Source organism: Rhinopithecus roxellana, chromosome 3 (genome assembly GCF_007565055.1).
Source record: "Rhinopithecus roxellana isolate Shanxi Qingling chromosome 3, ASM756505v1, whole genome shotgun sequence".
Classification (NCBI taxonomy): domain Eukaryota; kingdom Metazoa; phylum Chordata; class Mammalia; order Primates; family Cercopithecidae; genus Rhinopithecus; species Rhinopithecus roxellana.
Genome location: NC_044551.1, coordinates 20,318,986 through 20,332,383, shown reverse-complemented (window position 1 = coordinate 20,332,383; position 13,398 = coordinate 20,318,986).

The following is a 13,398-nucleotide window of genomic DNA, read 5'->3' as shown; positions in this document are numbered from 1 at the left end:
TGAACGCCCTTTGGATTTTACAAGAAACTATTGGCTACAACATTATTCACACTGCTCAGGAATCCACCAAGTAACCACTATACGTTTCTCTCATAGAGAAAGGCCTAGAAAAAAAAATAAGCCTTTTTTTTCCCCTAATAAACTGATATGCTCCTTAAAGCTAGTTATGAGGACTACACCGTAGCTCATTTGGAGACTCTGGGAAAGTGTGATGTATGTTTTGTTTTCTTCTGGCCTTCCTTCAATATACTTCGAATTTCCTGTGGGTTTTCATATATGGGTTTCTGTACTTGATGATTTCTTAGCTTTGATATTATTTTCATTGTGGTTAAATCTGTACCACCTTCAATTTGAATGGATCAGTTAATTTTCACATATAACTCTTAAAGCAAGGGCCATTAGGTTATGATTTAATATTTTATCTTTTCAAATAGTCAAAGTATTTTGACCAATATACTTTAGGGTAAGCCTGTTCCAGACTCTTCATAGTTAGGAGAGAATATAATTGTGGAGGATAAAAAAAGACAATATTTAGGGCCACGTGACAGGGCAAGCTGGAGCCCTGCGCCTGGTTCCATCTGCTAACAACGGGAGAGAACTAGAATTATAATAAATGTGCCTGCTTTTGGTTAATATAGAGATTCTTGATTTAAGGATATTGATTCTGGGCGACCACCTGAGACTAAACAGCAAATACCATCTGATATATTAAGCTCCTGCCTCTGGACGTGGCTAAGCAGGTGGCAGCTTTGAATCAATAGCTTGTGTTCACATTGCAGCTGTTATATTGGATTGAGCTGGAATGTCTCATGCGAGATGAAATAAACTTCTGTAATCATATTCTTCATCCTCACCTCTGCTGCCACTGATGATGTTGATCCCTAGAAATATGCAATAATTCACAGCCTTGTCAATACAGGATTATCTTCTTAAATCAATAGGATATTGTTTCAGTTCTTTTTGGGGTGGGTTAAATATGATCTCTATAAAGCTAGATCAATTTCAGAATGCTTTGTCAGAGAAAAAGGAAAATCACAAAGTATCTGTTAATGGTTTAGCTTAAGATACATATGGCAAAATACGTTTTTCTTCAGTGTGACATAAATCTGGAAAATGACCAATTTTCAGGATAACAGACAAACTTGACTGGACTCCCTTTGGCCAGGTCAGGCCACTAGAACAGTGAAATGAGCTTCCCACATACAGAAACTCACAGGATTCCTAAAAATATAAAATGAAGGAACATTTAGCTAAACTCCCTTGAAGATTTACTCCTATCCATTTGCAAGATTGGCAAAATCAGGAAGAATATTAGTAACTGCAAAGAGACATTTTTAGTCAAAAGTCAAGAAAGTAGGCTTAGAGGAGGATTTGGGGCCTAGGTAATTTCAAAATACATGAAAGATCACTTCAAATATAGAAGTGGATTCACTCCACCCAAGAAGTAGGCTGGGTCTGCTCAAGACGGGAGTGACATGGGAGGGACAGAGCAACGTGAGCGAGGCCCTAGCCTGCAATGAGCTGCACTGGGAGACAATGACTGCAGCTGCCATGTGGCTCAGTATGAATGCCCAGCTGCAGACTGCTATGGATGGGTTGCTGAAGGACCTCAGAGCCACACCCACACTGTCCCTTCCAGTAACTTCTCTATGTGCAAATGTACAAAACGAGGGGGGGAGGCTATGATATGATAAGAATAAGAGGTATCTTTCAGTTTTTCACATCTGTCCTATTAATACTGAGTCAATGACGACATCCTTTTCAATAAAAAGAGTGAATAGTAACATCAGAGTCTCCAATGGCCTTGCCTGGTTCTTCCACCCTTGCCACCTGTTCCTCTCTCCCATGCACCTCTGTAAGTGGAAACCCCATGCTTCCAGTTGCCCAGGAAGAAGTGTTGGATCAGCTTCTCCCTTCCTCTCACCCTGAGTCTGGTCCACCAGCAAATTCTATTGTCTTTACTTTCAGAGCACTCTTGGGTCTGACTGGCTGTCACCACCCTGCTGCCCTCTGCCCACATCTCTGTCACACCCAAATGGGTTCCTCCTGTGGGGACCTGCTTTTCTGCTTCTACCTTTGCATGGTCATCAGAGTTCTCCCCTAAAGGCTGGGTCAGATCACATCACTCCTCTAGAATCTCCTCCAATGGCTCCCCATCTCAGTTGGGAAAACTATAGTCTCAGGATGACCAACAAGGGCCCCATGCAAATTTGTTTGAGTTCTTTGTAGGTTCTGGATATTAGCCCTTTGTCAGATGAGTAGATTGCAAAAGTTTTCTCCCATTCTGTAGGTTGCCTGTTCAATGTGATGGCAGTTTCTTTTGCTGTGCAGAAGCTCTTTAGTTTAATTCGATCCCATTTGTGAATTTTGGCTTTTGTTGTCATTGCTTTCGGTGTTTTAGACATGTAGTCCTTGCCCATGCCTATGTCCTAAATGGTATTGCCTAGGTTTTCTTCCGGGGTTTTTATGGTTTTAGGTCTAACATTGAAGTCTTTCATCCATCTTGAATTAATTTTTGTATAAGGTGTAAGGAAGGGATCCAGTTTCAGCTTTCTACATATGGCTTGCCAGTTTTCCCAGCACCATTTATTAAATAGGGAATCCTTTCCCCATTTCTTGTTTTTGCCAGGTTTGTCAAGGATCAGATGGTTGTAGATGTGTGGTATTATTTCTGAGGGCTCTGTTGTGTTCCATTGGTCTATATCTCTGTTTTGGTACCAGTACCATGCTGTTTTGGTTACTGTAGCCTTGTAGTATAGTTTGAAGTCAGGTAGCATGATGCCTCCAGCTTTGTTCTTTTGACTTAGGATGGTTTTGGCAATGCGGGCTCTTTGTTGGTTCCATATGAATTTTAAAGCAGTTTTTTCCCATTCTGTGAAGAAAGTCATTGGTAGCTTGATGGGGATGGCATTGAATCTATAAATTACCTTGGGCAGTATGGGCATTTTCATGATATTGATTCTTCCTATCCATGAGCATGGAATGTTCTTCCATTTTTTTGTGTCCTCTTTTATTTTGTCGAGCAGTGGTTTGTAGTTCTCCTTGAAGAGGTCCTTCACATCCCTTGTAAGTTGGATTCCTAAGTATTTTATTCTTTTTGCAGCAATTTTGAATGGGAGTTCACTCATGATTTGGCTCTCTGTCTGTTATCGGTGTATAAGAATGCTTGTGATTTTTGCACACTGATTTTGTATCCTGAGACTTTGCTGAATTTGCTTGTCAGCTTAAGGAGATTTTGGGCTGAGATGATGGGGTTTTGTAAGTATACAATCATGTCATCTGCAAACAGGGACAATTTGTCTTTCTCTTTCCCTAATTGAATACGCTTTATTTCTTTCTCCTGCCTGATTGCCCTGGCCAGAACTTTCAACATTATGTTGAATAGGAGTGTTGAGAGAGGGCATCCCTGTCTTGTGCCAGTTTTCAAAGTGAATGCTTCTAGTTTTTGCCCATTCAGTATGATATTGGCTGTGGGTTTGTCATAAATAGCTCTTATTATTTTGAGATACATCCCATCAATACCTAATTTATTGAGAGTTTTTAGCATGAAGGGCTGTTGAATTTTGTCAAAGGCCTTTTCGACATCTATTGAGATAATCATGTGGTTTTTTGTCTTTGGTTTTGAACAAATTTACAAGAAAAAAACAAACAATCCCATCAAAAAATGGGCAAAGGATATGAACAGACACTTCTCAAAAGAAGACATCTATCAGCCAACAGACACATGAAAAACTGCTCATCATCACTGGCCATCAGAGAAATGCAAATCAAAACCACAATGAGACACCATCTCACACCAGTTAGAATGGCAATCATTAAAAAGTCAGGAAACAACAGGTGCTGGAGAGGATATGGAGAAATAGGAACACTTTTATACTGTTGGTGGGACTGTAAACTAGTTCCACCATTGTGGAAGAGGGTATGGCGATTCCTCAAGGATCTAGAACTGGAAATGCCATTTGACCCAGCCATCCCATTACTGACTGTATACCCAAAGGATTATAAATCATGCTGCTATAAAGACATATGCACATGTATGTTTATTGTGGCACTATTCACAATAACAAAGACTTTGAACCAACTCAAATGTCCATCAATGATAGACTGGATTAAGAAAATGTGGCACATATACACCATGGAATACTATGCAGCCATGAAAATGGATGAGTTCATGTCCTTTGTAAGGACATGGATGAAGCTGGAAACCGTCACTTTCAGCAAACTATCGCAAGGACAGAAAACCAAACACCACATGTTTTCACTCATAAGTGGGAATTGAACAATGAGAACACTTGGACCCAGGAAGGGGAACATCACACACCAGGGACTGTTAGGAGGTGGGGGGAGGGGGGAGGGACAGCATTAGGAGATATACCTAATGTAAATGACGAGTTAATAGGTGCAGCCCACCAACATGGCACATGTATACATATGTAACAAACCTGCATGTTGTGCACATGTACCCTAGAACTTAAAGTAAAAAAAAAAAAAAAGGTCACCATGCAGTATGGCCCTGCTGCCCACACCTCTGGCACCTCACCTCCCATTACTCACTCTTCTTAGGCACAAGGGCCCACATCTCCCTTGCCAAGCACACTGCCCTCCCCCGAGGCACTTGGACCTGCTATTCTTTGCACCTGGTGTGCTGTCCCTCATAGATCTGCTTGATTTCTCTGTTAAAATGCCACTGCCTCCCTGAGGTCTTCGCTGGCCATCCATATGTAGGAGGAACTCTCCTCAGTTTACATGACCTCCTTTCACTATTTTCTCCCCAACAGCTTTCAATATCTGGCTGCTTGCTTGTTGCTTTCTGTTGTTATTGCCTGACATGTCCCCAGTGCAGGCAGGAGGGACTGGAAGTCATAGGTACTTAGGAAGTATGGGTTCAGTGAATGAATAGAGGCAGGTGTTTTTCTTTACAGCCTACAGGCCATTTACAGAAATGATTATTCCATAAAAAGCACCACAACGTGGCAATATAATGTGCTGTGTGTGGGTGTGTGTATATCTTGTGGAACCTGAAATTCAGAATCATATACCCGATGTGCAGCTGAGGCCAAACAGTGAGTCACAGGTGCTTACAGACAAAAGCTTACTTGATTTGGCCAAAGTGAGAAGGTGAATGGACAAGATCCCTCAAACCCATCTTAACAAAAAGAAGTAGGGAGTTTTTATGCAGCTAGAGAATAAGAGAGGGGAGTTTCAGGAAACCAGGGAAAAAAGTCTGTGTTCATCACAGATAAAACCTTGAGCAACCAGACTTCTGGGCATCGACAGCTGGTTACAATGTCCTTCAAGGTGTTCATTCCTTCTGCAAACTTTTTTTGTGACCCTGAACTTATTTCCTCCTGCTTGGCAAAGAAACAGGACATCAGCAGTTTATACTTATATTCCAGGAACATGGAATGTTGGGCAAAAAGTGAGCAGTTAACATGTGCCATCAAGCAAAGGCCTGATTAGAATTTCCATTATTTCAGTGACTAAAAACTGCTGGGTTGCTGAAATCCCAAAGAGCCCAGTTACGTGTGTGTGTGTGTGTGTGTATATATATATATATGTATGTGAACATGTATATATAACTTCATGATGATAAATACCTGAAATAATTATCATTTTATAATTGCCCCTGCTCCACACTTACACTGGAATCAAAGCATATTATAGGCCATTCTTCAAGAATGTTTTATATAAATCTGGGTGCTCCTGTGTTGGGTACGTATATACTAAGAAAAGTTAAATCTTCTGATTGAATTGAACCCTTTACCATTATGTCTTTGTCTCTTTTGATTAATGTTGGTTTAAAGTCTGTTTTGTCCAAAATTAAAATAGCAACCCTGCTTTTTATTTTGTTTTGTTTTCCAGTTTCTTGGTAGAGTTTTCTTCATCTCTTTACTTTGAGCCTATGGGTATCATTGAATTGACACGGGTCTCTTGAAGACAGTATTCAATTGGGTCTTGCTTTTTATGCAACTTGCCACTCTGTGACTTTTAAGTGGGGCATTTAACCCACTTATGTTCAAGGTTAATGTTGATATGTGTGGATTTGATCTTGTTATCATTGTATCAGCTAGTTATTATACAGACTTGATTATGTACTGTTTTAAAATAGTGTCAATGATCTATGTATTTAAGTGTGCTTTGTGGTGGCTAATAATGGTCTTTCTTTTACATTTTTAGCACTCCCTTCGAGACTTCATGTAAGGACAGTCTGGTGGTAATGAATTCCCTTAGCATTTGCTTATCTGAAAATGATTGTATTTCTCCTTTGCTTATGGAGCTTAGTTTGGCTGGATATAAAATATTTAGTTGGAATTTCTTTTCTTTAGGAATGTTGGATATAGGCTCCCAATCTCTTCTGACTTACAGGGTTTCTGCTGGAAGATCTGCTGTTAGCCTGATAGGGTTCCCTTTGTAGGTGGCCTGCCCCTTTTCTCTAGCTTCTTTTAATAATTTTTTCTTTCATATTGACCTTGGAGAATCTGCCAACTATGTGTCTTGGAGATGGCCATCTTGTATACTGTCTCACAGGGGTTATCTACATTTCCTGAATTTGAATGTTTGCCTCTCTAGTGAGGTTGGGTAAATTTTATGGACGATATCCTAAACTATGTTTTCAAGTTGGTTGCTTTCTCTGCTTCCCTTTCAGGGATGCCAATAAGTCATAGATTTTTCTTTTTACATAATCCCATATTTCTTGGAGGCCTTGTTCATTCTTTTTAATTCTTTTTATTGATTTGCATCTGACAGAGTTGATTTGAAGAACTGGTCTTTGAGCTCTGAGACTCTTTTCTCATGTTGGTCTATTCTGCTGTTAATACTTGTGATTGTATTGTGAAACTCAGCTCTATCAGCTCAGTTTGATTCTTTCTTGTGAAGACTATTTCATCTTTCATGTCTTGTATTATTTTATTGGATTCCTTAGGTTTTTTTGGATTGTGTTTTGACATTCTTCTGAATCTCAATGATCTTCATTCCTATCCAGATTCTGAATGCTATATCTGTCATTTCATCCATTTCAGCCTGCTTAACAATCATTCCTGGGGAATAAGTGTGGTTGTTTGGAGGTAAGAAAACAGTCTAGCTTTTTAAGTAGCCAGAGTTCTTGTGCTGTTTTTTCCCTTATTGGTATAAGATGATGTTCCATTAACCTTTGATTTTAATGTCTTTTGGATTGGGATTTTTTGCTTTTTTATTACTTGATGCTCTTGAGGGTTTGATTGTGGTATAAGGTGGAATAAGTCAGCTGGCTTTGTTTCTGGGAGAATTCAGGGGGCCAGGGCTCAGCTCATCACTCCTGGGCTGCGTGTGCTAATGCCAGGGGGCTGGTAGCACATCTCCAGCTTTGTTCTCTGTCCCCTTGAAGTTAGGAACCTGCTGCACTGGGAAGGTCGAGGTGTTCCCAGTCTGCTGGAAGGTCGAGGTGTTCCCCCACATCCTGATGGGGGAGCCACTAAAGTGCTCATCAGGGTGGTGGCAGCAACACCTACAAAGAGACTGAGATAACAACACCATAATATGAGTAGACTTCAATACTCTGCTGACAGTGTTAGACAGATCAACAAGGCAGAAAACTAACAAAACATTTGGAAACTGAACTCAACACTTGATCATATAGACCTAACAGACATCTGCAGAGCTCGCCACCAAAAACCAGCAGAATATACATTCTTCTCATCTGCACATGGCACATACTCTAAAATTTCCCAAAAAATTGGCCATAAAACAATTCTCAGCAAATTAAAAAAAATTAAAATTATACCAACCATGCTCTTGGACCATAGTACAATAAAAACAGAAATTAATATTAAGAAGATCACCCAAAACCATATAATTACATGGAAATTAAATAACCTGCTCTTGAATGATTTTTGGGTAAACGATAAGATTAAGGCAAAAGTCAAGAAATTTTTTGAAACTAAAGAAAACAAAGATACCACATACAGAAGCTCTAGGACACAGCTAAATTAGTGTTTATACCACTGTTTATAGCACAGTGTTTATAAGAAAGTTCATAGAACTAAACACCCGCATCAAAAAGTTAGAAAGATCTCAAATGAACAGCCTAACATCACACTTGAAGGAACTAGGAAAACAAGAGCAAACCAATCTCAAAGCTAGAAGAACACAAGAAATAACAAAAATCAGAGCTGAACTAAATGAAATTGAGATGCAAAAAAAAAAAAAAAAAAAAAAAAAAAAAAAAAAAACATACAAAGGATAAATGAAATTGGAAGTTGGTTGTCTTGAAAGAATAAATAAGATTGATAGAGCACTAGCTAGACTAATAGCGAAAAAAAAGGAGGGAAGATCCAAATAAATACAATTAGAAATGACAAAGGGGACATTAACATTGAGCCCACAAAAAAATACAACAAAAAAAAACCCTCAGAGACCATTACAAACACCTCTATACACAAATACTACAAAACTACAAGAAATGGATAAATTCCTGGAAGCATACAACCTCCCAAGATTGAACCAGGGAGAAATTGAAACCCTGAGTAGATCAATAATGAGTTCCAAAATTGATTCAGTAATGAAAAACTTAGCAACCAGGGAATACACTGGACCAGATGGATTCACAACCAAATTCTGCCAGATGTATAAAGAAGAGCTAGTATCATTCCTACTGAAATTATTTCATAAAACCGAGCAGGAGTAACTCCTCTCTAATGCATCCTTTGAGGCCAGCATGATTCTGATACGAGAAACAACTAAAAAAAATAGACCTGGTATGGTGGCTCATGCCTGTAATCCCAGCACTTTGGGAGGCCGAGGCAGGCAGATCACAAGGTCAGGAGATCAAGACTATCCTAGCTAATACAGTGAAACTCTGTCTCTACTAAAAATACAAATATATATATAGAGAGAGAGAGAGCCAGGCATGGTGACATGGGCCTGTAGTCCCAGCTTCTTGGGAGGCTGAGGCAGAAAAATTGCTTGAACACAGGAGGCAGAGGTTGCAGTGAGCCAAGATCACACCACTGCATTCCAGCGTGGGTGACAGAGAGAGACTCTGTCTCAATAATAATAATAACAATAATAATAATAATGATGTCAGGCCAGTATCTTTGATGAACATAAATGCAAAAATCCTCAGCAAAACACTAGCAAAGCAGATACAGCAGCACATTAAAAAGCTAATCCACCATGATTTAGTAGGCTTTATTCCTGGGATGCAAGTTTGGTTTAACATGCACAAATCAATAAATGATTCACGGTTCAACAATAGATGGTTCAACACATGCAAATCACATAAAGAGAAATTAAAAACAAAAACTCCATGATTATCTCAATAGATACAGAACAGCTTTTAATAAAATTCAACATCCCTTTATCCCTTCAAAACTTTCAACAAACTCAGCATTGAAGAAACACATCTCAAAATAACAATAGCAATTAATGACAAACCGAAGCCAGCATTAGACCGACCAGACAAAAGCTGGAAGCATTCCTCTTGAGAACCAGAATAAGATGAAAATGTCCACTCTCATCACTCCTATTCAACATAGGACTAGAAATCCTAGCCAGAGCAATCAGGAAAGAGGAAGAAAAAAAAGGCATTCAAACATCCAAATAGGATAAGAGAAAATCAAACTAGCCCTGGTCCTGCATTGTTCAAAGTTGTCTATTGCAGATCATTGTTGAAATTTCCTTCTCCCTCTTGACCTCAGTAATGACACTCACTGGGGGTCCTTCTGGCCAGCAGCTGCCCTTTGCAGATGATATGACTTTATACCTAGGAAACCCCATAGTTTCTGCCCAAGAGCTCCTAGATTTGATTAAAAAAAAAAAAAAAAAAAAACTTCAGCAAAGTTTTGGGATACAAAAATCAATGTACAAAAATCAGTAAGATTTTAATATACCAACAATTTCCAAGCTGAGGTCCCAATCAAGAATGCAATCCCATTCACAATAGCTACAAAAAAATGAAATACCTAGGAAATACAGCTACCCAGTGAGGTGAAAGATCTCTGCAATGAGAATAACCAAATACTGTTCGAAGAAATCGGAGATGAGACAAGCAGATGGAAAAAAAAACATTCCATGCTCATTAATTGGAACAATGAATATTGTTAAAATGGCCATATTGCCCGAAGCAATGTACAGATTCAATGCATTCCTATCAAACTACCATGACATTCTTCACAGAATTGGAAAAAAAAAATGTAAAATTTATGTGAAACCAAAAAAGAGCTCAAATAGCCAAAGCAACCACAACAAAAAGAACAAAGCTGGAGGCATCACATTGCACAACTTCAAACTATGCTACAGGGCTGCGGTAACCAAAACAGCATGATATTAGTACAAAAACAGACACATTGACCAATGAAACAAAATAGAGAGCTCAAAAATAAAGTTGCACATCTACAATCACCTGATCTTCAACAAAGCTGTCAAAAACACGAAATGGGCCGGGCGCGGTGGCTCAAGCCTGTAATCCCAGCACTTTGGGAGGCCGAGACGGGTGGATCACGAGGTCAGGAGATCGAGACCATCCTGGCTAACACGATGAAACCCCGTCTCTACTAAAAATACAAAAAAAAAACTAGCCGGGCGAGGTGGCGGGCACCTGTAGTCCCAGCTACTCGGGAGGCTGAGGCAGGAGAATGGTGTAAACCCGGGAGGCGGAGCTTGCAGTGAGCTGAGATCTGGCCACTGCACTCCAGCCTGGGCGACAGAGCGAGACTCTTCTCAACAACAACAAAAAAAAAACAACAAAAAAACAAGAAATGGGGACAGGAGACCCTATTCAATAAATGGTGCTGAGATAACTGACTAGCTATACGCATAAGATTGAAACTGGACCCCTTTCTTTCACCATATACAAGAATCAACTTGAGATGGATTAAAGACTTAAATATAAAACCTAATACTACAAAAAACCTAGGTGAAAACCTAGGAAATACCATTCTGGACATAGGCCCTGTCAAAGATGTCATGATGAAAAGCATTTGCAACAAAAGCAAAAATTGATAAATAGGATCTAATTAAACTAAAGAGCTTTGCACAGAAAAGAAAAAAACTATCAACAGAGTAAACAGACAATCTACAGAATAGGACAAAATATTTGCAAACACAAAGAAGGAAAAATAAACACCAGGGCCTATTTGAGGGTGAAAGGTGAGAGGAGGGTGAGGATCCAATCACTACCTGGTACTATGCTCATCACCTAGTTAAGGAAATCATCTGTCATTAAACCCCTGAGACACAGAATTTATCTATATAACAACCCTGCATATGTACCCCTGAACCTAAAAGGTTTTTTAAAAGAAGAATGTTTTGTAATTGTTTTATTACAGTCCTTACACTACTTTTCCATTTTATCTAAGTTTATTTCTGCTGTAATTTTTTATCTACTTTTGATGAACATTTGTGCTTACATGTGAGGTACACAGAGCAGCAGAGATATAAAATTTCCTCTTTGCATCCTTGTATAGAATCTCATCATTTTGTACTTCCCTCTGTGTCTTTGCCAAATTCAAACGCTTTGTGTCTGCTTCTGAATGTCTTGCTATAACTTCAGACACAACACAAGGAAAAGAGTTGCTTCTTCTTGTGTGATGACCTCTCCCACATCACACCCCTTTCACATCCAGGCTTCATTTGTTCAACAGCAGCGGTGAGCACATGGGCGACTCTGTCAGAGGATCCCCCAGTCCTTGTAAACTAGACAAAGAAGACAGATTAGAAGAAATTGTGACAAGTAATAAGTAGGAAGCAAGAGCCTGAGTTAAAGACAAAACATGCTTTAGAGAAAGGGCTTGGAAGACTTTATTAAGAAAATTGTATTTAATCTGGGACCAGAGGAATAGTAAGGAAAAAATAGAAATTCAGTAAGTTGGAGTGGGAGGTAGGTATTTTTTAGACAGAGAAAACCGTAATCCTAAATCAGGAAAGAGCTTGGTGAGAACTTGGAAAGGAAAAACCGATATGACTTGAGACAGTAGGGTGAGAAAGAAGGTATCATCAGATAGAAAAGATAGGTAGAGATGAAATCATTCACATTCCTACAGAGAGTTTCGATTTCATTCTAAGCACAGTGTGAAACCTTTGAAAAGTTTTAAGCAGGCAAGTGACATGATCTGGTTTATACTTCAAGAAGATTGTCTGCTGTGTGAAGAACAGATCAAAGGAAGCAAAGGAACGGAGGAGACTTAGTGTTAGGAGGTTGGCAACAGAACAAGTGGAAGATGGGCAAGGTGGACGCTGTGACGATGCAGAGGCGTGGGGAGACTTAAGACATCATTTGAGAGGACATGTGGAGGAGGCGTGGGAGGGCAAATGAAGAGTTAACTATGTGACAGATTAAAATGCGACACCTAAGGGAAACCCCAGTGGAGATGTCGAGAAGGCACCTGAAGATAGAGGAAACATCCAGGATGGAGAATTGAATCAAATGTCAGCTGATAGGGAATATTTAAATCCATGGGAATAAGCAATAAAATGTAGGGAGAAGGTATGGACAGGACAAACGCTAGAAGAATAGTAAAAGGGCAAAGCTGAGGATGAGGACAAGGCAGGGAGACAAGGAAGGGGCAGCCGCTGGCCAGAAGGACCCCCAGCGAGTGTCGTTGCTGAGGTCAAGAGGGAGAAGGAAATTTCAACAATGACCTGCAATAGACAACTTCGAACAATGCAGGACTGGGGAATCTGTGGGTCTGAAAATACAGCAGTTGTTCATGACCTGGAAAACTGCCATTTTGGTAGAGTGGAACAAGTGGAAGCCAGAATGGATGCAGAATGAAACAGACAGAAGTGTACATTGGGAGTAGACACTTTTAATAGACATCTAAGTTCTTCTAAAAAAGTAAGACATAAGAGAAGACAAAGGTATGGGAAAGCAGTTTAAAATAGACACAGGGTCAAAAGAGATGTTTTTATTGATGGAAGATAGAAAAATATGTTGTATAATGATAGGAATAATTACAGGGAGGGCTGATGATATAGGAAAGAGTGGACTTATAGTTGAAGGGGAAATGGCTTTGAGAAATAAGGGTGGGATGGGCACAGGAAGGGATTAGCCTTTGAAAGAGGAGGATAAAAAGACAGAGCAAATACAGGTGGAACAATGCCATGGGGAATATAACTGAGTTTGTGGATGAGGCTATCAATGTTTTAGTGAAGTATTAGGCTAAATTACCAGCTAACAGGGAAGATGGAAATGCCTATGTCGGGGTGGAGAGGGCTTTAGGGAAGAGGGAAGTAACATGAACAGCTCCAACAATGAGAAGTCTAGCCTACCTGAGAAATACAGTAAAGACTAGTGGCCAGCCTGGGAGCCTATTCAATATTAGTAATGGCAAAGTTAGTATAAGACCAGTCAGCTCAGTTTTGGGATCTCTTGTCAACATTCTGCTGCTCATGTGCAGGCATAGGAAAATAAGAAAATGACCG